The 19,310-nt window shown below is 38.7% G+C and overlaps 1 protein-coding gene across 4 annotated transcripts in view; it reads right to left on the bottom strand.

Annotated features, from left to right (window-relative positions):
* ASB2 (ankyrin repeat and SOCS box containing 2) overlaps positions 1–19,310 on the bottom strand; it is a 164,640-nt gene that overhangs the window by 94,481 nt on the left and 50,849 nt on the right. For 2 of the 4 annotated variants that reach the window (XM_072622476.1, XM_072622478.1), the window contains exon 3: positions 18,896–18,995. The exons of the other annotated variants lie outside the window; for them this stretch is intronic. The gene's annotated coding sequence lies outside the window, so the exon portion shown is untranslated. The remainder of the gene's footprint in view (positions 1–18,895; positions 18,996–19,310) is intronic. 4 annotated transcript variants of the gene reach the window in all.

The raw sequence follows: 19,310 nt of genomic DNA, 5'->3' as shown, positions 1-19,310 counted from the left end.
ATCCCTACCTCAAATTGCTAAGAAACTGTTCAATTTGTGACCTCAATCTAAAGGAACCTCCCCAGCAAAGAGCTAGGGAGGGGGAGAAGTTAAAAAGTTGATCAATCAATCAATATTTATGAAGCACCTGTTACACGCCACACATTGTGTTTTGTGCTAGGAATGTAAAGAAATGTAAAGGACAGTCTCTACTCTCAAGGAGGTCACAGTCTAGTGACTGTGGGAGAAAACACACAAATTATTATGTATGAACAAGCTATATTCAGCATAAAGTGGAAATAATCAACAGAGGAAAGACATTAGAAGAATTAAGAGGGATCAGCAAAGACTTCCTATAGGAGGTGAGATTTTTACTGGGATTTAAAGGAAATCAAAGAATCCAGGAGTCGGGGGTGGGGGCAGCAGGGAGAGGGGAAGCATTCTAGGCATGGAGGACAGCCAATGAAAATGCTCACAATTGAGAGATGGACTGTCTTGTTGGAGCAACTGAAAAGAAACCAGTGGCACTGAATGGTAGGATACATGCAGAGGCCTAAGGTACAAATAGTACAGAATAGGCATTTTTATTCCCATGCAGAAAAGGGAATGCTAAACAATCAAGAATGCTAAAATGACTACAGTTGAGAGGCTAATAGTCAAGCCTCTTTGGGACATTTGCAAAACTTCATTATAAGAGCTGCTAACTTGCCATTTTATTTTACCTCTGCTGGGCACAGTCCAACCAGCACCAAGAGGGCTCTTTTGTTCCAGTATTTTCTCTCTCTGTGGGTGACTGTTTCTTTTGCTTGGTCTGCCTACACAACTCTTCTGGTAGCTGGTACCTTGCTGCCTGGATGCCTGGGAATGGGCATGCACCAGCTGGCTTTCAACATCTCACAAGGCTCTATACACAAAGAAGACACAAATGGGAGGATAACCCCAGATACAGAGTCATTAGCTCAAGGTTATGGCTAGGTAGGAAGGGGGTGGTAGAAGGGGATTCCCCCAGCCCACTCAGGGCTCAGAGAGTTGTTTTTCTTTGTCAAGGATGGCAGGAAAAGGTTATCTGTACCTGCTCTGAAGTAGGGGAGGAAGAAAGGAGGAAAGTGTCTCCATCTTGGATGTCCAGATGTAGACATACTCCAAGTTTCTAGGTACTTAACTGGAATGTCAACTGAACTTGCTGGGTGGAGCAGGGGAGAGGAATGCTATTCTTGAAAATTCAAGATTTTCAATGTCAGGGAAAGAATAAAACAGGGAACTGTAATATGACCAAAGGTATTTGTCACTGTCATGAATGTTATCCTACTTAGAGTTGAAAAAGAAGAAAGTTTCCCTAGAGATTCCTTTTAGGCAACATCCTTTATATATTCCTATTAATGGATGATACTATGCTAGTGGTAGATATGTGAGATAGTAATACAGATAGACAATGAGCTAACCCAGGACTGAAATGGAGAGAGGGAGCTAAGTGCATTGCATTTGGGAAATGGCAGTGCTTTTAACGTTTTCAAATGTTCCTGGGCAATACTCAATCAATTAATTAATGGTTTAATTAATGAACAAACAAATGAATGAATGGACAAATAAATGAGTGAGCAAATGAATGAATGAATGAATAGATGAAATAAAAAATGAATGAAGAAATGGACAAACAAATGAATGAATGGATAGATGAATAAATAAACTATATATTTTTGACTCAAATCTCCTAATCAAAAGACCATGATGCCTGTACTCTGGTCATCATATAAATTTCCCCATCAAGCACTTTGAAATCCACCTGTAGGATTGTTTCTGAGAAGTGAACTTTCAAATTATTCTGCTCCAAACAAGACATCCCACACATTTCCCAGCTGTCTCTGTACTAGGCTGCCACCCAAATCCACTTTCTAGTTCCTTTTAAGTATTGTCTTCTCTGGAGAGAATGTAAGTTCCCTGAGGACAGGGATTATCTTGCTTGTTCATATTTGCATTAATTGCTTTATTTTTCTAGCTAGTGATGCTGTGGTGTTGTGAATCTTATAGCACAGAACACCCTGGGAAAAAAATCATCGAAGTTATGAATGGCACAGTGATCAATAGAGAGATGCGATGGTGAGCAGCACATTTCCAGCAATGATCTATATACAAAGGTGGAATAAAGGATATCATTTACGAAATGTGGGATTGGAGGAGGGGGAGAGCCAGTCATGAAACAGGAGCAGGGGAAGGACAGTGGATTGATTATCTATAATCACCACAAAAGGAGAGAAGACCTCCAGAATATTGGGTAGATTTTTGGTGGAAGATCTATGAAAGAACATAGACAGGAATTGAAGAGGTGACAACCACTTGTGTTTTGCAACAACGAAAAGAATTGCCATATTTACCAAATCACAGATTCGTTGAGGCATTGAAGTAGAAGTTCATCTGAATACAAGTATCCTGTATTTGTGTGTTAAGGGAGAAGTGAGTCAAGGCAGAAGACAGGACTTTTTGTCCCTCCCCAGCTAATGTTACAGGTCAAATTCCAAGACCAAGTTTCCCGGTATTAAAAAACAAATGGATGGTCAGTGGCCCCTCTGAGTAATCAAAGACAAAAAAGAAGTCTTTGAAACACCTTAAATCAGGTGTTTTCCTTCTGATTGGGAACAAATGAAAAGTAACCCTAATTGGTAGGCATTTAATGAAGAGGTAGGCTGAGGCATCAGCCCCTCCTCATTACTTCATTGTCAAGGCAGGGAAATCAGCTGAGGAATGAGGCTTGGTCCTGAGTTTTGAGACCACTGTAGCCATCTGGGCATCCTAATCAGTTTTTCTCTGGTTTTATTTCTTCTTCTTGAATCAGGCTGCACCAAACTCTAATGAAGGGAGCAAGGACAGAAACTTATCTCCCTGGGAAGGGATATAACTCAAGCTGAGTCCTGTTTACAGAACAAACAAAACTCAGGTTCCTAGTTGTTTGCGGCCCAGCCCAACCAAATTAACAAGCAGGTGCCTTGCTATGACATTCCTTAGAATTGGCCAGGGAAACATTTCTCCTTAAGCTAGTATTGACAGAGAGGGGACTATTACAAATAATAATCAAATGATACAGCATTAAAATTAATTTTCTTCACAAAACAGTTCTAGAGATTAGAGCTAGACAGGTAATCTTACCTGGACTCAATCACTGGACTTCTCTTCCTATTGTGTGCTTTCTCACCACCTTGAAGGAACCTGTATCCCAAGACCTCACTCTCTTAATTGGTGATTCCCTCTCTGGACCCACCACTTCAGGAAGGAACCAAGCCTTGCTTGACCTCACTTATACTTGGATTCACTCTCTGGCTTTCTTCTCCTTCTCATTACCTACTGTCTTGCCCCAACATGGAGGACTCCTTCTTTGCTCTACTTCATAGGTTATCTTGGGTATTTATAATTGTATTTCTAGCACTTAGCATAGTGACTCAAATATTTTCTCTATGTCTCTAAGTATCTGTCTATGAGCAGCTAGGTGGTGCAGTAGAGCACTGGGCCTGAAGTCAGGAAGACCTGAGTTCAAATCCAGCCTCAGACAGTTACTAGCTATGTGACCCTGGGTGAGTCGCTTATCCCTGTTTGCCTCAGTTTCCTCATCTGTAAAATGAGCTAGAGAAGGAAATGGCAAATCACTCTAGTATCTTTGCCAAGAAAACCCCAAATGGGATCACGAAGAGTCAGATACAACTAATCAACTAAGTAACAATAAAAACACACTAGAAATATAAGCTATTATTATAACACCAACCAACTTCACAGTAGTCATGGCCTGATCTCTGAGTCATGGTTCCTCAGAATGAAATTATTACTATCCCCATTTTAAAGATAAGAAAATTGAGGCCCAGAGAGGTAAAGTCCAAAGTCACATAGGTATTGAGAATCAAATCTGCCATCCAAAGGCAGGTTCTTCCTTAAGTCAGGATCCTTTAAGACCTTTAATCTCTCTGAACCTCAGTTTGCTTCACTATTAAGTGGGGGTAGTACCGATTTTACTATCCTACCTCATAGAATTAGAGTAAAGCGGCCACTCAGCAAACCTTGAAGTACTCCATAAATGTGAGTTGTTCTTACTCTGTTTTAGTTTAAACAGAAGGAAACAAGGAGACATTCCACCAAACCTCCCTGTGCAGTTCCCAGGGAAACCAAACCCAGGCTTGTTTGCCAACTCCTGAGATCATATACATTCAGATGTAAAGAGGAAGGTGAGTTCAAATAAAGGGGAAGAGAGAAAAACATGAAAACAGAAACCCAGCCGCAGAGGCCTTCATCCTTTGCTGTATTTCCTCAAAAATGAGCATTTGTTTCCATTTGAGGCTTGCTTTGCAAGACCACTGGCTTTAGTCATTTCTTTACCCCCAGAATAAATACGCAAGTCAAGCCAAACTCTGAGCACAGGGTTCACAAAGAGTTTAATTAAAGTGTGAGGTGAATACCAACTGACTGAAAACAACTCATGCTTTCAGACTAGTGGGAGTCATGGCAAGGCTGCAATGGAGAATGTTTCTGAAGATCCCACCGGCATAATGGCTTCTTATCTGGGTTTGAATCCTGCCTCCAACACTTAACTGATGGTTTTGGTGGTGGGCAAGTCATTTCACCACTGTCTGCCTCATTTTCCTTACCTGTAAAATGGGGATAATAATAGCACCTACCTCAAAAGGTTGCTGTGAGGATCCAAAGAGTTAACAAATATAAAATGCTGTGCAAATCTTTAAGCACTATGTAAATGATAGTTATTTACTACTACTACTACTACTACTACTACTACTACTACTACTACTACTACTACTACTACTACTACTACTACTGCTACCACTACTACTACTACCATACTGCTATCACAACTACCCCTACCATACCAGGCCTGGAGTCAGGAAGACTCATTGTGAATTCCAATCTGACCTCAGACATCTACTAGCTATGTGATCAAGAGCAAGTCACTTAACCCTTTTTGCCTCAGTTTCTTCATCTGTAAAACGAGCTGGAGAAGGAAATAGCAAACCACTCCAATGTCTTTTCCAAGAAAACCCTAAATGGAGCCATGAAGAGTTGGCCATGACTGAAACAACTGAACTGTAGTGGAGTAAGGAAGTCTTTCCAAGGTTAAGTCCGAAGGAGATCTTTACAAAAGGTCATTAAAAAGGTAAAGCAAAGGATAAACATGAAGCATAGAATCACAAACACTTACAGCTGGAAGGGAGGGACCCCAGAAGTCATGTAGTTCAAGCCATACCTAAGCAGAAATCCCCTCTACAATATTCCCAATCAGCAATAGTACTCAATACGAAAATGGATCTGAGCTCTCATCATCACCATCACAGCTAGCATTCATATAATGCTGTAAGATGTGTAAAGCACTTTAACATATGGTAACTCATGTGATCCTTTCAACAACTCTGGGAACTAAATGCTATTTTATCCCCATTTTACAGATGAGGAAACTGAGCCACAGAGAGGTGAAGTGACTTTCCCAGAGTCACACAGCTAGCATCTGAGGCAGAATACTTAGGACTTCCCGACTCCAAGTCCAGCACTCTATCCACTAGGCCATTTTAGTCATCTAGAATCCCACTTGAAAACTACCGGTGAATTGTGCTATAAGAAATGATGAGCAGGCAGATTTCAGAAAAACCTGGAAAGACTTACATGAACTGATGCTGAGTGAAGTAAGCAGAACCAGGAGAACATTGTATACAGTAACAGCAACATTGCATGATGACCAATTTTGATAGACTTAGCTCTGAGCATCACAATGATTTAAGATAATTCCAAAAGACTCATGATGGAAAATGCTCTCCATATCCAGAGAAAGAACTATGGAGTCTGAACACAGATCAAAGCATACTATTTTCTCTCTTTTTTTCTTTCTTGTGATTTTTCCCTTTTGTTCTAACTCTTCTTTCATGACATGATGAAGGTGGAAATATGTTTCACATGATTGTACGTGTATAGCCAATATCAGATTGCATACCACCTTGGGGGGAGGGGTGTGGATGGAGGGAGAAAATTTTGGAATTCAAAATCTTATAAAAATGAATGCTGAAAACAAAAAATAAATAAATACTTTTTTTGAAAAAAAGAAAACTCTTCACTACCTCTCAAGACAACTTATTTTACTTGAGGACACTTACTTTACGTTAGATTTGAATTTAGGATTTTTTCTTTCTTTTTTTGAGAAGCCAAAATTTGCATCTCAGCATTTTCCACTCATTGCTCCAAGTTCTGTTCTCTCTACCCAGAAGGAATCAAATTTTTCTTCCATAGGATAAGCTAGTGCTTCCCATACTTGAAGAGAGCAATCATGTTCCTTCACGTCTTGTCTTTTCAGTCTCAAGTCACATTATATAAGAGAGCAGATGCCTACTCTATATTTGAATGAGGCTGGTCCTGAATCAACAGAGTATATTTATACAGCAGCTGGTCAGAAGCAAAGTGGTCATGGAACAAAGATGGCCAAAGAAGTCAGGACTCAGAGTCAAAAGACCCAGATTTGTCTTATTTATTGGCTTTCTCGCTACGTGGCTTGGGGCAAGTCCTTTCAAGACCTCGAAGAATTGGGGTCTCTTTCCACTTCTAGCAAGAAGCAGAATTTCAGTTCTGTCATTAGTTCTTTGGTACCCAGAACACACTGCCTTCCTGGATCACAGGGCACAGGTTAGTTCTTGTTTAGGGGGCACCTATGATTATTGATCTAGAACTGGAGTAACTCAGAGGTTATGCGGGCCTGCTCCCTTGTTTTACAAAGAAGAAAATGGACACCCCAGAGAGGCTGGGTGGATTTTGATCATTGACCATTGGGAGGGTTCTAGTTCTAGGCCATCTAGTTCAATACTCTCATTTTAAAAGAATTTTTTTTCAGGTAATCAGGGTTAAATAATTTTCCCATGATCACACAGCTAGTAAATGTCTAAGGCTGAATTTGAATTCAGGTCCTCTTGATTCCAGGACCAGTGCTCTATACACTGTACCATCTAACTGCCCCTATAATACTCTCATTTTAAAGATGAGGAAACTGAGGCCCAGGAAAGTTAAATGAGTTGCCTAAAATCATATGGAGCAACTAGGTAGCACAATGGATAGAGGGGGCCCAGAGTCAGGAAGAACTGCGTTCAACTCCAACCATGGGCTCCCTCAATTTCCTCATCTGTAAAATGAGCTGGAGAAGGAAATAGCAAACCAAGAACACTCCAAAATGGGGCCATGACTGAAAAATGACTCAACAACAGCAATAAAAAGTCACAAAGGTATTAATATCAGATGCAAGATTTGAACCCAGATTGTCTGACTTCAGAATCAGGTTTTTTTTCCCCTGTAAAATGCTGCCTGTCATGTAGAAGAATTCACATAAAGAGGCAGAGGATTGTTTTATTCTAATACAGTATCTATTATTACCTAAAGCCAGTCAGCTTCTATTTTATATAAATAGTGTGGTACAGTAGAATGAACACTGGATCATTGACCTGGGCTCAGATTTCTGCTCTGTGACTTCCTGTCAGTGTTGCCTTGAAACATGCCTCTTACTCTTTCTAGGCTTCCTTCTTACCATCTGTTAAGATGGGCACTTCACACTGAATGACCTCCGAGGTCTCTTTCAGCTCTCTAGGGTCCTATGATTTCTCTATGGCTTATTTATCTCATTGGCAAAATGGGAATAATAATGCACTACGTCTCTTACAAAAAACAGTTGTGAGGATAATGCTTTGTAAACAACAGAGAACTAAAGAAATGTTGAGCCACTCTAAAAAAAACCTGTATGGCAGGAAGGAAATCTATGGCGGCTACAGGTTCAGGCTACTGAAGCCTGAACCAGCCTCAGGAAAATGTAGGGGTCCAGAAGCAGGTTGGTGGTTGGCTACCACCAGCAATGCTACTTGTTAAGCATCTTTTCAAGAACAGAGCCATGGAGATTCAGATTCTGAAGCAATAAAAATAGCATCGTGCCAGATTAGAGCTGTTCCCATAAGAGGAAATGAGTCCACTTCCTTAACTTATTTAGATCACGAGAAGTTTCTAAAAATCACATGGCATCTGAACTAAAAGGGAAAGGAAAAGAGAACCAATTTTCAGACTCTTCTATGCATAGCAGCCCTGTTATTGTTGTTTACTCATTTTTCAGTCATATCTGACTCTTCTTGGCCCCTTTGGGTCTTTTTCTTGACAAAGATGCTGCAGTGTTTTGCCACTTCCTTCTGCAGCTCATTTTCCAGATGAGGAAATGAACTAAGCAGGGTTAAGTGACTTGCCCAGAGTAACACAACTAGTCTTAGGCTGGATTTAAACTCAGGTTTTCCTGACTCCAGGCCCCCACACTCTATCCACTGTGCTACCTAGCTGCCCTATAAAAACTGTATACTTGGCTGTAATCATGCTGAAGAAATATAGAATAAGAAACATGAAACCATAGATTTATAGCTAAAAGGACTTTACATGTCATGTAGTCCAACCCTCTTATCTTGAAAAAAAGGAAATTGAGGTTTAAATAGGTTGTTCCCTATGGACAGAGAATGTTTCATTTTTGTTATCACGAACACCTAGAATAGTGCCTAGCTCAGAGTAGATACTTAGCAAATATTTGTTTTAATGATTGCCCAAAGTCACAAAAGCAATTAGTACCAGACCTAGGATTCAAACTCAATTCTTCTAATTCCAAAGGTCTAAGTCTTTCCATGATACCAAATACACCATGTTTGACCTTGAGCAAATCACTTAATCTCTCTTTACCCCAGTTTACTCAAGTAAAAAATGAATAGGTTGGATTAGATGACCTCTAAGGTCTCTTCCAGCTCTGTCCTTATGACATCAGTCAACAGTTATTTATTAAGCACCTACTATGTGCCCAGTACCTTGCTAAGCACTGAAGTTACAAAGAAAAGTAAAAGAAGAAACTCACAGTACGATGGAAGAGACAATAGGAAGAAAAAACTATGTACAAGTAAATTTTACACAAGACAAGTTGGAAATAATCTCAAAGGAAAGGCACTGAGGTTAAGGAGAACAAGAAAGGTTTCTTGCAGAAGGTGAAACTTCAGCTGAGATTTGAAGGAAAACAGGGGAGCTAAGAAGCAGAGACCAGGAGGGAGAGAGTTTCAGCCATGGGAAGACAGCCAGGGAAACTGCTCAGAGTCAGGAGTCAGAGTGTCTAGTTTGAAGAACAGCAAGGAGACCAGTGTCATTGGATGAGAGAGTACAGAAGGGGTGGGGGAAGGTATAAGAAGATTGGAAAGTTAGATAGGGACCGGATTATCAAACAGCTAATAAAGGATTTTATGTTTGAACGGGGAGGTGATTGGGAGCCTCTGGAGTTTACTGAATGGAGGGATGACATGGTCAGACTTTAGGAAGATCAGTTTAACAGTTGAGTGGAGGATGAATTGAAGTGGGAAAAGACTTCAGACCAGCAGACTGCTGAAATAGTCCAGGCATAGGTAACGAGAGCCTGCACCATGAAGGTAGCAGTGTCAGAGGAGAGAAGGGGGCATATACAATAGATGTTCTGAAGGTAAAATTGATTGAACTTGGCAACTGATTAGATAGGGGTGGGGGGAATGGACATAGTGAGGAATACAGGAGCCATTAGACAGGTATGAAGAGAACCAGAATAGAGTAATGTCATGGAAACCTAGAGAGAAAAGAATGTCAAGGAGAAAGGGGGTGATTGACAGTGACAAAGACTGCAGAGAGGTCAAGAAAGGATGTGGATTGAGAAAAGCCCATCGTATTTGGCAACGAAGAGATCACTGATAACTTTGGCAACAGGAGTTTCAATGAATGATGACCTCTGAAGCCAGACTGTAGAGAGTTAAGAAAAGAATGCAAATAAAGGAAGTGAAGGCACCTACTGTAGATGGTTTTCTCAAGGACTTCAGCCACAAAAGGGAGAAGAGATCTGGCATGAGAGTAAATAGGAATAGATGGATCAAGTGAAGGTCTTCAAGTGTTCAGATCCCCAGTCTGGTACTCTGTCCACAATGTAAAACTACCTATTTTATTCCCAACTTAGAGTAACTCTTCTTTACGACACTTGAAACCGACCTGTTCTGGTGACCACTTCTACCAATGGGGTTTTTGTTGGTTTGCACTTATACCTCATGGAACAGTGGATCATAGATTCCTATAAGATCACAGATCCATAACTCAAAGGAATCTCAGGGGCCATCTAAGCCAATCTCCTAATTTCACAGATAAGGCAACTGAGTCAGAGGGCTAAGTAACTTTCCCAGTTACATAGGTAGTAAGCATTTGAACCTAAGTCTTCTGAAAGAGCCCCAGACTTGGCACCAGGAAACTTGAATATAAACAAATCTCAACTTCAAACCAAACTTTGTGACCTTCCTCTGTTTTTGACCTTTTTGTAATTGTAATTTTAAAAATTAATTTTTATTCTGGGCTTAAACATGAAAAAGGATAAAATAGAGATGATTACCTATGAAACTGTGCATTTTCATTTCATACTGCTTGCTTTAAAAAAAAAAAAGTTTGCAATAAATGCGTTATGCAGTTGCTTACATCTTCTCCCCAGTAGACGATAAGCACTTTGAGAGCAGGGACTGTCAAGTCTTTTGCCTTTCTATGTATTCCCAATGCTTAGCACAGTGCCTGGCATATGTCAGTCCAACTCTTCACAACCCCATTTGGGGTTTTCTTGACAAAGATGTACAGTGATTTGCCATTTCCTTCTCTAGCTCATTTTACAGATGAGGAACTTAGGCAAACAGGGTTAAGTGACTTGCCTAAGGTCACACATCTAGTAAGTGTCTGAGGCCACATCTGAACTCAGGAAGATGAGGTTTCCTGGCTCCAGGTCTGGTACTAGCTGCCCTTGCCTGGCAAATAGTAGATGTTATTGACCAACTGACCTGATTTCAAATCTGAACCTTGCTTCTGATTAGACATGCAGATCTTTCAAGTTATCGCATCTCAGTTTTCTCATTCTTCAAATGGTAAGTATATGATTTAAATTACCATTCTCATAGGAGTGTAGTGACAATCAAATGAGAAAATGAAGGCAAAAGCATTTTGTAACCATAAAATGCTAAATGATTATTGTGAGATATTGTTAATAAAACAGAGCTAAGAATTCCTGCCCTAGCTCCCACACTGGATTGTTGTGGGGATCAAATGAAATAATGGATATGAAAGTGCCATGCCAAGTACAAAGCTCTATGCAGATGTGAGTTCCTGAGGCATTGATATAAGCTTAAATCATTTTTTCCAGGAAATTCTGCTAGTTGAGTTGGCTGGGATGTTATATTTATTTGTGTCGATAGTGATGTAAGATTTTAAAGAATATTACTACATCTCAGTGCTATACTGGTAAACATTTAACAACCTCTCCTGGGGGGGGGGCGGAGAGGGGCATGGAATGTATGCAGGACACACTTTAGAGTTTTATCTGCCTTATTTACATTCTCTTCATCACTTTACAATGCCCAGACGATCAACAAAACAAAAAGAAATCAAGCCCTGATTTGTGCCATTTGCTGATTTCCAAGATGCTACTGCTCACACTGAAAATTTAACAATCAGCTTTCCCTGAGCCAGTAAGAGCTAGCTCCACCACACCCTTGATATCCTGTGGCTGGCTCTCTGAACTGGTCAAAAAGCATCCATGAAGTGCCTACTATACATCAGGCATCATACTAAGTGTTGGGAATAGAAAGAATGACAAAAACATGGTCCCTGCCCCCAAGAAGTTCACACTCTGAGTGAGACAATATTCAAACAACTTTACATACAAGTTACCTATAGTGTAAATGGAAAGCAACCTCAGAGGAAAGAGACTAGCAATGAGAAAGGAGAGGAGGAAGAAAAACCCTCTTATAGTGGAATTGGAGCCAAGTCTTGAAGGAGACCAAGGAAGTCCTAGGGAAAGAAGGCAGAGCGAAGGAAGAAAAGCATTCTAGGAATGGGGGGCAGGCAGTGAAAAGGCACAGGGATGGACAATTGTGTGCCATGTGTAAGAAATGGCAAGTGGACCATGGGATCATAGATTTAAAGGCAGAAAGGACCCTAGAGTTCCATCTAGTCCGATCCCTTCCTTTTACAGTAACTTACCTGAGCTCACAAGGGTAGTAAGCAACAGATTCAGGGTTTACTAGCTGGGTGACCCTGGGCAAGTCACTTAACCCTACTTGAATCAGTTTTGTCATTTGTAAAATGAATTGGAGAAGAAAATGGCAAACCACTCAAGTGTCTTTGCCAGGAAAACCCCAAAGGGGGGTCATGAAGAGTTGGCAAGCCTGAAAATGACTGAACAACACCAACAATAGAGCAGAGAGTATTGAATCTGTAGTTAAAGGATCTGGGTTCAAGTCCTGACTCTGCCATTTATTACTTGTGTGATTTGGGTCAAGTCATTTAACCTCTATGGGGCTGCAAAATGAGAAAGTTGGACAAGATGATCTCAAAGCTCTCTTCCACATCTAAATCTATAATCCTATGATTCTTTAGGATTGGATGGTATCTAAGGTCCCTTCCAGCTTTGACATCCAATATTTTCAGGTCCCCTTTAGTTCTGAAATTCTTTCAAGTTTATATACCTTAATAACTCAGTGAGTTTAGTTATGGTCTTAAAATGGTATTTTTCATCAATTGGAGGTGAAGTTATTGGCTAAGAAATAGTCTTTTGTATGACCAAATGATTTACTCCATTTAATCACCCATCATTAGTGCTATCTACAAGTGGTTTCTGAACACATTCCTAAATGGAAAATGAAATATGAAATGGAATAATATAAGATATATATAATATTGATATTATATATAAATTATTTATATTATATTTATACATCATATTTATATTATTATGTTTGTTATATATGTAATATGCATATATATAAAATATAATATAAATTTTAAAAAATAAAATGGAAAATAAAAATATAGGAAACAAAAGGTCCCATGAGGAAAATTTAAATCAAGCAAGCAATTGCCTCAGGAATACTGACTAAGCTAAGATCTGATCTAGATGGGTACAAAACTGAAATCTCTGATCATCTTCTTCCTTGTAGCTGTCTGGAGGGATCATGGCTGGAAATACCAATTCTGGATATTAGCCAGTACCCCAGTCAACCCCTTCTCCTTTCCGTTTCCCCTGTCACCTTAAGGTTTTGGGTAAGGTACAAGGTAGGTTCTCTCTAAGCAAAAGTTGGGAATTCACAATCCAAACCAAGTGTCTAAGATAGTCTGTTGCCCCCAAGCCCTAACCAGAGAATACTCTACTCTTAACAAAGTTTTTAATGTGTAACTGGTTTAATCAACTTCTCTTGGCTGCCATGTTTTCATACCCTACTGGATCGCAACAAGAATTGCAAACTAAGATCTGTTTGCAATCAGTATTTTAGCTTTCTACTAGTTTTATGTATCTGAGAAAGAGTTGCCAAATGACTAACAGATGCTATGATTCTGGAGAAAGACATCCCTCTGATATAAACCCAAACAAAATGAAAGGGGGGAGGGTGGAGAGAGGAGAGAGAGTCAGGTAGAAGAAGAGACTTGATGACTAGTCCCAACTAGACATGAGATTACACTATGTGAATGGGACTATGTGAGTTTAGGCAATCCACTCCCAGATTTTTACTCTATGAAATGAAAGGTTTGGACTAAATCTCTAAGTTCTCTCTAAAATATAAGGTTTTACAGTTCTAAGGTCCCTCACAACCATTCTATATTTTTGTTCTAAACTTTTACATTCCATGTCTCTTTTGTATTTAATATTCTGTTGTTTCAATATTTTATTGTCCAAAGTCCCTTTACAGTCTATAGTCTGTGTTCTAAGGTCCCTTTCAGTTTTGACATTATGTGTTCTATGACATGAAGTCCCTTTCAGCTCTAACATTCTGTTCTTTTGTGACAAAGCACAGATTGAGATGATTTATTTTTTCTTGTAGCTGGAAAGGACTGGGAACCCTAAAATGCATTGGCCATAATTATACATTGGAGGCCAAAGGTCAAGAGTTTTGCATATACAAATATGTACCCTGTCAAACAATAAGCAGTGAGTAATCCCCCAGGGGAAAGGTGTTTAGTATACATCCCTGTGGTTTCTTTTGTGTTGTTTTGTTTTTCCTGCTGGCTAGACAAGGGCATTGGTCCAAAGCACTGATCCAGAACATGAGAAGGTTTCCCACAATACAAAGAGAAATAAAATGCTCTTATCCAGGACTTAACTAGTTGATTCCCATAGAAGTGCCAGAAATAAATCTGGTCCTATGATGGAGAGCTGTTGTTGCTGGTGCTGTTCATCCTTCGTATTCAAAGAACAATGACATCATGTTGATTTATGGGTGAGTTGCACAAAATTGTCAGCCTCACTCTCTCTTCCAGTCATCAGAGCCCAGTGGCAGGACAAAAGTCAGCACAACTGGCGATGACCTGGGATGTAGTGGATGATCTTGGTGTCTTTGATGTCTGACCAAACTCTAAGTGCTCCACAGTTCTCATCCACCCATTCTGCCAGGGAAAGTCTTCACATGCTTGGGGTAAACATCCCCCTAACTCATCAGCAGTTTGAGGTTAATCAGTTACATTCAACCTGATTTAGCCCATCTACTGAGGTGGTTTTACTGGTGTGTGGCTGCTGCACATGCTACATACAGCTACTTGGAGCCACATGTGAGAGCTGGGTGACAAGTTGGACACCAAAGGTAGATGAGCAGCCCTAAAAGAAAGGACACAGCAAGCCCACTCACCAGAGGTGCTAGACCTCCCTGAATACCCCACACATCCCATAATGGTTAGCTGCATCCCCCATAGAACCCTGTACTGTAAGAAAGTTTAGTTAAACCAAATAAAGCAATGCCTCAGTCAAGAAGGAGCTAGGTGACGGCATATAGAGATCTGGGACTGGAGTTAGGAATACCTGAGTTCAAATTCTGTCTCAGATATATTCTAGCTGTGTGGCCCCGGGCAAATCATGCTGTCTGCCTCAGTTTTCTTAATCATAAAATGGAAATAATAGTAGCACCTACTTCCCAAAGTTGTTTCAAATGAGATAATACTTGTAAAACACTTAGCACAGTGTTTGGAACACAGTAGGTGCTTAAGAAATGATTGTTTCCATACTTCCTTCAAGTAGGATAATTTATACTTTATTCTCTACCTATGTAGACTACTTCTTCTCTGGCAAGAGGAAGACGTGTTTTACTGTCATTCCTCCGGAATAGAGATTGGTCACTGAATTAATCAGAACTCTGAAGTCTTTTCATGTTGCTTACCTTTATATTTTCTGTGGGCATGCTATAAATTTTTTCTCTTGGTTCTACTTACTTTTCTCTGCATCAGTAAATGCAAGTCTTCTCAAGTTTATCTGAGTTCTTCATCTTCATAATTTCTTATGACAATTATATTCCATTATATGCATATGCCACAATTTGTTTGGTTATTCCATAACTGATGAATAATTTATTTCCATTTTCTGCTACCAAAAACAATACTGCTATACATATTTTTGGTATGCATAGGACCTTTCTCTCTATTTTTGTATTATCAGATCTGAAGGTACACATAGTGTCTTGAGTGAAATTTAATGAAAAGGTAAACTAAGACACATTTCTCTGAAAAAGATGTTTATTAATTATTATTAATACCTATTAATAAAGAGATAAATGGTTGCCTCAGTTTCTAACCAAACACCTAGAAGAGAAGGTGCAAGCATAGAACAAAGAACAGAACAGAAATCAGAAACTGACTGGCATCATGGGGGTGAGGGATCATAATTGGTTACATTAAGGAAAATGATTTTTTTACACACAAAACCCCAGACAAATCCTTCCTGTCTTGAAGGAATACTTTATAAATTTATGAGACCCAACTATATCCCAACATCACTGATTCCAAGGGACATAGACTCACTGGCACCTGGGACCTAGATGGGAACACTTTTTTAATTGGCAAGTTTGGGACTAAAGATGGGATGAGGTCAGCTAGTCCACTTCTCAAGGAAAACACACAAATACCTGGAGTTTCTCAGAAGCTAAAGTTATTTGCAGCTGGTACTAAGATAACAATTCTCATAGAATTAGGATGTTTCGTAAGAGAAGTGTACTTCTAAACTCTGGGTCAGAATTTCTGTTTAATTAATAATGACTGTGGGAAAGCCTAAACCTTTGGCATGTAGTTGAGAGAGACAGACGGAACTTTTGAACATATGAATTTCTTCTCTCAGAGAAGAGGCTAAGGTTTGTTATGTGGGGCTACAGAATAAAATAATTTCAGAGTAATATCAAATATAAAGCTACTAGATAAATAGCTAATTCTCACTATTAATTAGCATGCATCTGTGACATTTCTAGCATATAGACAATTCTCACTTTATGTAAATGTGCATTATGCAAATTTGACTTTACTTAAAGAATTCTGAAAAAAAAATCCAAATGAGGATTCTGAACGAGGATCTGATTGAACCGTTAATTGCAAAGATTGCAGAAGAAGAAAGGGAATCTTCGGAACTCACAGTTGAACCAATAGGTTCACAATGAAATAATTGGCAGGAGCATTCATCATTTGAGTGAATGTTTTTCTTACATTGAAAAGATGGATCCAAATATTTCAAGATTTTTAAAAGTTCAAAGACGAGGTGAGGAAAGTATTACTTGCTGTTGTCACATATATGAGGATGGTGGGGACAGAAAACCACTGTCCAGACATCTCTTGATAACCTCATAAAGTTTTATAGCCAACTACCAGTGATAAAGCTAGATGCAATGAGTGGGGAAGGGACAGCATATTGCACACCTATGTTAACTTTAATGCACGTACTTTCTCATTAACTTTACCTTTCATTTTATAACTCTGTTTATTATCACGGTATTTAATATGTCTGCATTTCAGTATATTTTATGACCTGAGGAAAGGTATTATTTTATGTGTGCCTTTGTTGTACAGGCTGAGAAGTGGGCGGGTAGAGGCAAATTCACATTATATAAAAGTCATTTAACATAAAAGTCTGTGGGATAGTCCACTTACATAAAACGAAAGCTATTTATAGTGACTTTTCTAGTACAATTCTGGATTGTTTTAGAAAATGGTTGGGTCAATTCACAGTTCTACCAACAGCACAATAAAATGAGCATCTTTTCATAGCCCTTCCCAACATTTGCCATTTTTGTCTTTGCCACTGTGATGAACATGAGGCAAAATCTCAGTTCTCTTAATTCACATTTATTACATTAGTGCTTCTAAGCATCCTTTCAAATGGCTATTTATAGTTTGCATTTCTTCTTTGAAAACTGCTTTAGCTACTTATCCCTTGGGGAATAGCTTTCGTTCTTAAACATTTGTATCTTTGCTAAGAAAACTCCAAATGGGTTACAAAGAGCTGGACACAGTGGAACAACAACAAAGATACTGGACTAGATGCTGGAAGCGCCAAGACTATTTATAAACAATAAATAAATAATATAATTAAATTAAAATAAGTGAAACTTTTCTAAAATTGCTGAGTAATGGAAAGAAAGCCAGCATCAACTAGGAGTTTGAAAATCAAACCACTCAGAACCCTAGATTCAGATTCCAATTCTGTGAGTTGCTACCTGTGTGATCTTTCCCCACCTCTAACATGGAAACAAAAAGACCTGGAGGAGCTACTTCATGGTACTCTTGTGAGAGTCAAAAGGGATCATGGATTTCAAATACATTGCTTGCCTCAAAGCACTATATAACGTAATATAATGTTAATAATAATGACTATTATTTAGCATTCATTACATTATTATTCAGTTTCTAAGATTACTTAAATAATTATCACAATTCATTATCATACATTGGAATATAACTATATTATCGTGTAAGCGCTGCATAATGGAAGTTACCGTTAATAATTATTCAGATAATGTTTGTAACTAGCATTATCAATATTATTAGCTATAATAATTACATTATAATATAGGCATTATATAATGGAAGCTAATGCTAATAATTATCCACTACGTCATTATTTGGGTTGTTTGTTGTTAGCATCTTGCTATTAATCATAGTATAAATACATTGTAATATAAGTACCAAAATTCTATCAATTATTTGTTATACTATTCAGCTTCTGGTATTAGTCAAATAATCACCATTGATTGTATATATTATAATAGAATTATATTACAATGGAAGCACTATATAACATAAGTCAAAGGTGCCAAACTGGTAGATTACATGAGGTTCTGTCTGCAAAACTCCTAGAATAAAATTAAAATGTAATTGGGAAATGTTTATCAAAATAAAATATAATAAAACATAGATAATGCTAATATGTGTTTTTTTAAGTCAATATGTAGCACAGAGGGATCGTTTTCTATTTGAGTTTGATGTCACTGAGATAAGCTATTATTAGTGATAGCTGTTATATTATTTGCTATGTTATTCAAAAGAGAGTATTTTGATAGTTGAATTATTATCTATTATTACTATGATCCCATTATAAGCACTATATACTGTAAGTTGTTCTATTAAAAATAATTATTATTATTCAGATCCCTAAACATAACAGCGACTTCACCTTTTATATAGCTATTAACGTACATGGTCTCATTTGGTCCTCACAACAATCCTGGAAAGTAAATACCAGAAACACTGGTATCATCCCCATTTTATAGTTGAGGAGAGTAGGGCAAAGAGAAGTTAAGTCATTTGTTCAAGGTTCCTTACAGTTAGAAAGTGATGGAGTTGGAATTGGATCCATATTGTCTGAGCCCAAGTCCCATCTTCTTTCCATTACATTCCTCTGACTGATTTTCTCTCAGTTTCAAAATGACCATTCATTTGGTGGAATCCAGCTGTCCTGTTTTTTCTAGCAACCCAGTTTCAATTCAATTCAACCCAACTAGCATTTATTTAATGACAACTACAGGTAAGAAAAGCAACTAGATGGCACAGTGGATAAAGCATAGAGTGGATAGGTAGGCTTGGAATCAGGAAGACTCACCTTCATGAGTTCAAATCCAACCTCAGACACTTATTAACTGTGTGACCATGGGCAGATCATTTAACTCTGTTTGCTTCAATTTCCTGATCCATAAAATGACCTGGAGAAGGAAATGAAAAACCACTCTAGTAACTTTGCTAAGAAACCCCCAAAAATGGGGTCACAGAGAGTTGGACACGAAAATGACTGAACAACAACATGTAAGACCTTGAGCCAGGAGCTATAGGTACAACAATGAAAAAAGACAATCCTTGTCCTCATGGGGCACACATTTTGACAAGTGGGACAGGAAATATGCAAAATATATACAATTCTTCAAGATAGAAAGTCATAGGGGGAGGAGGGAAAGAAGAGAAGTTTCCAGACAAAGGGGCATAAGGAAATTTGAGAACAGAAAAATCACTTTCAGAAGGAA

This window comes from Notamacropus eugenii, chromosome 7 (assembly GCF_028372415.1).
Source record: "Notamacropus eugenii isolate mMacEug1 chromosome 7, mMacEug1.pri_v2, whole genome shotgun sequence".
NCBI lineage: Eukaryota > Metazoa > Chordata > Mammalia > Diprotodontia > Macropodidae > Notamacropus > Notamacropus eugenii.
This window is presented reverse-complemented; position numbering and strand designations above follow the sequence as displayed.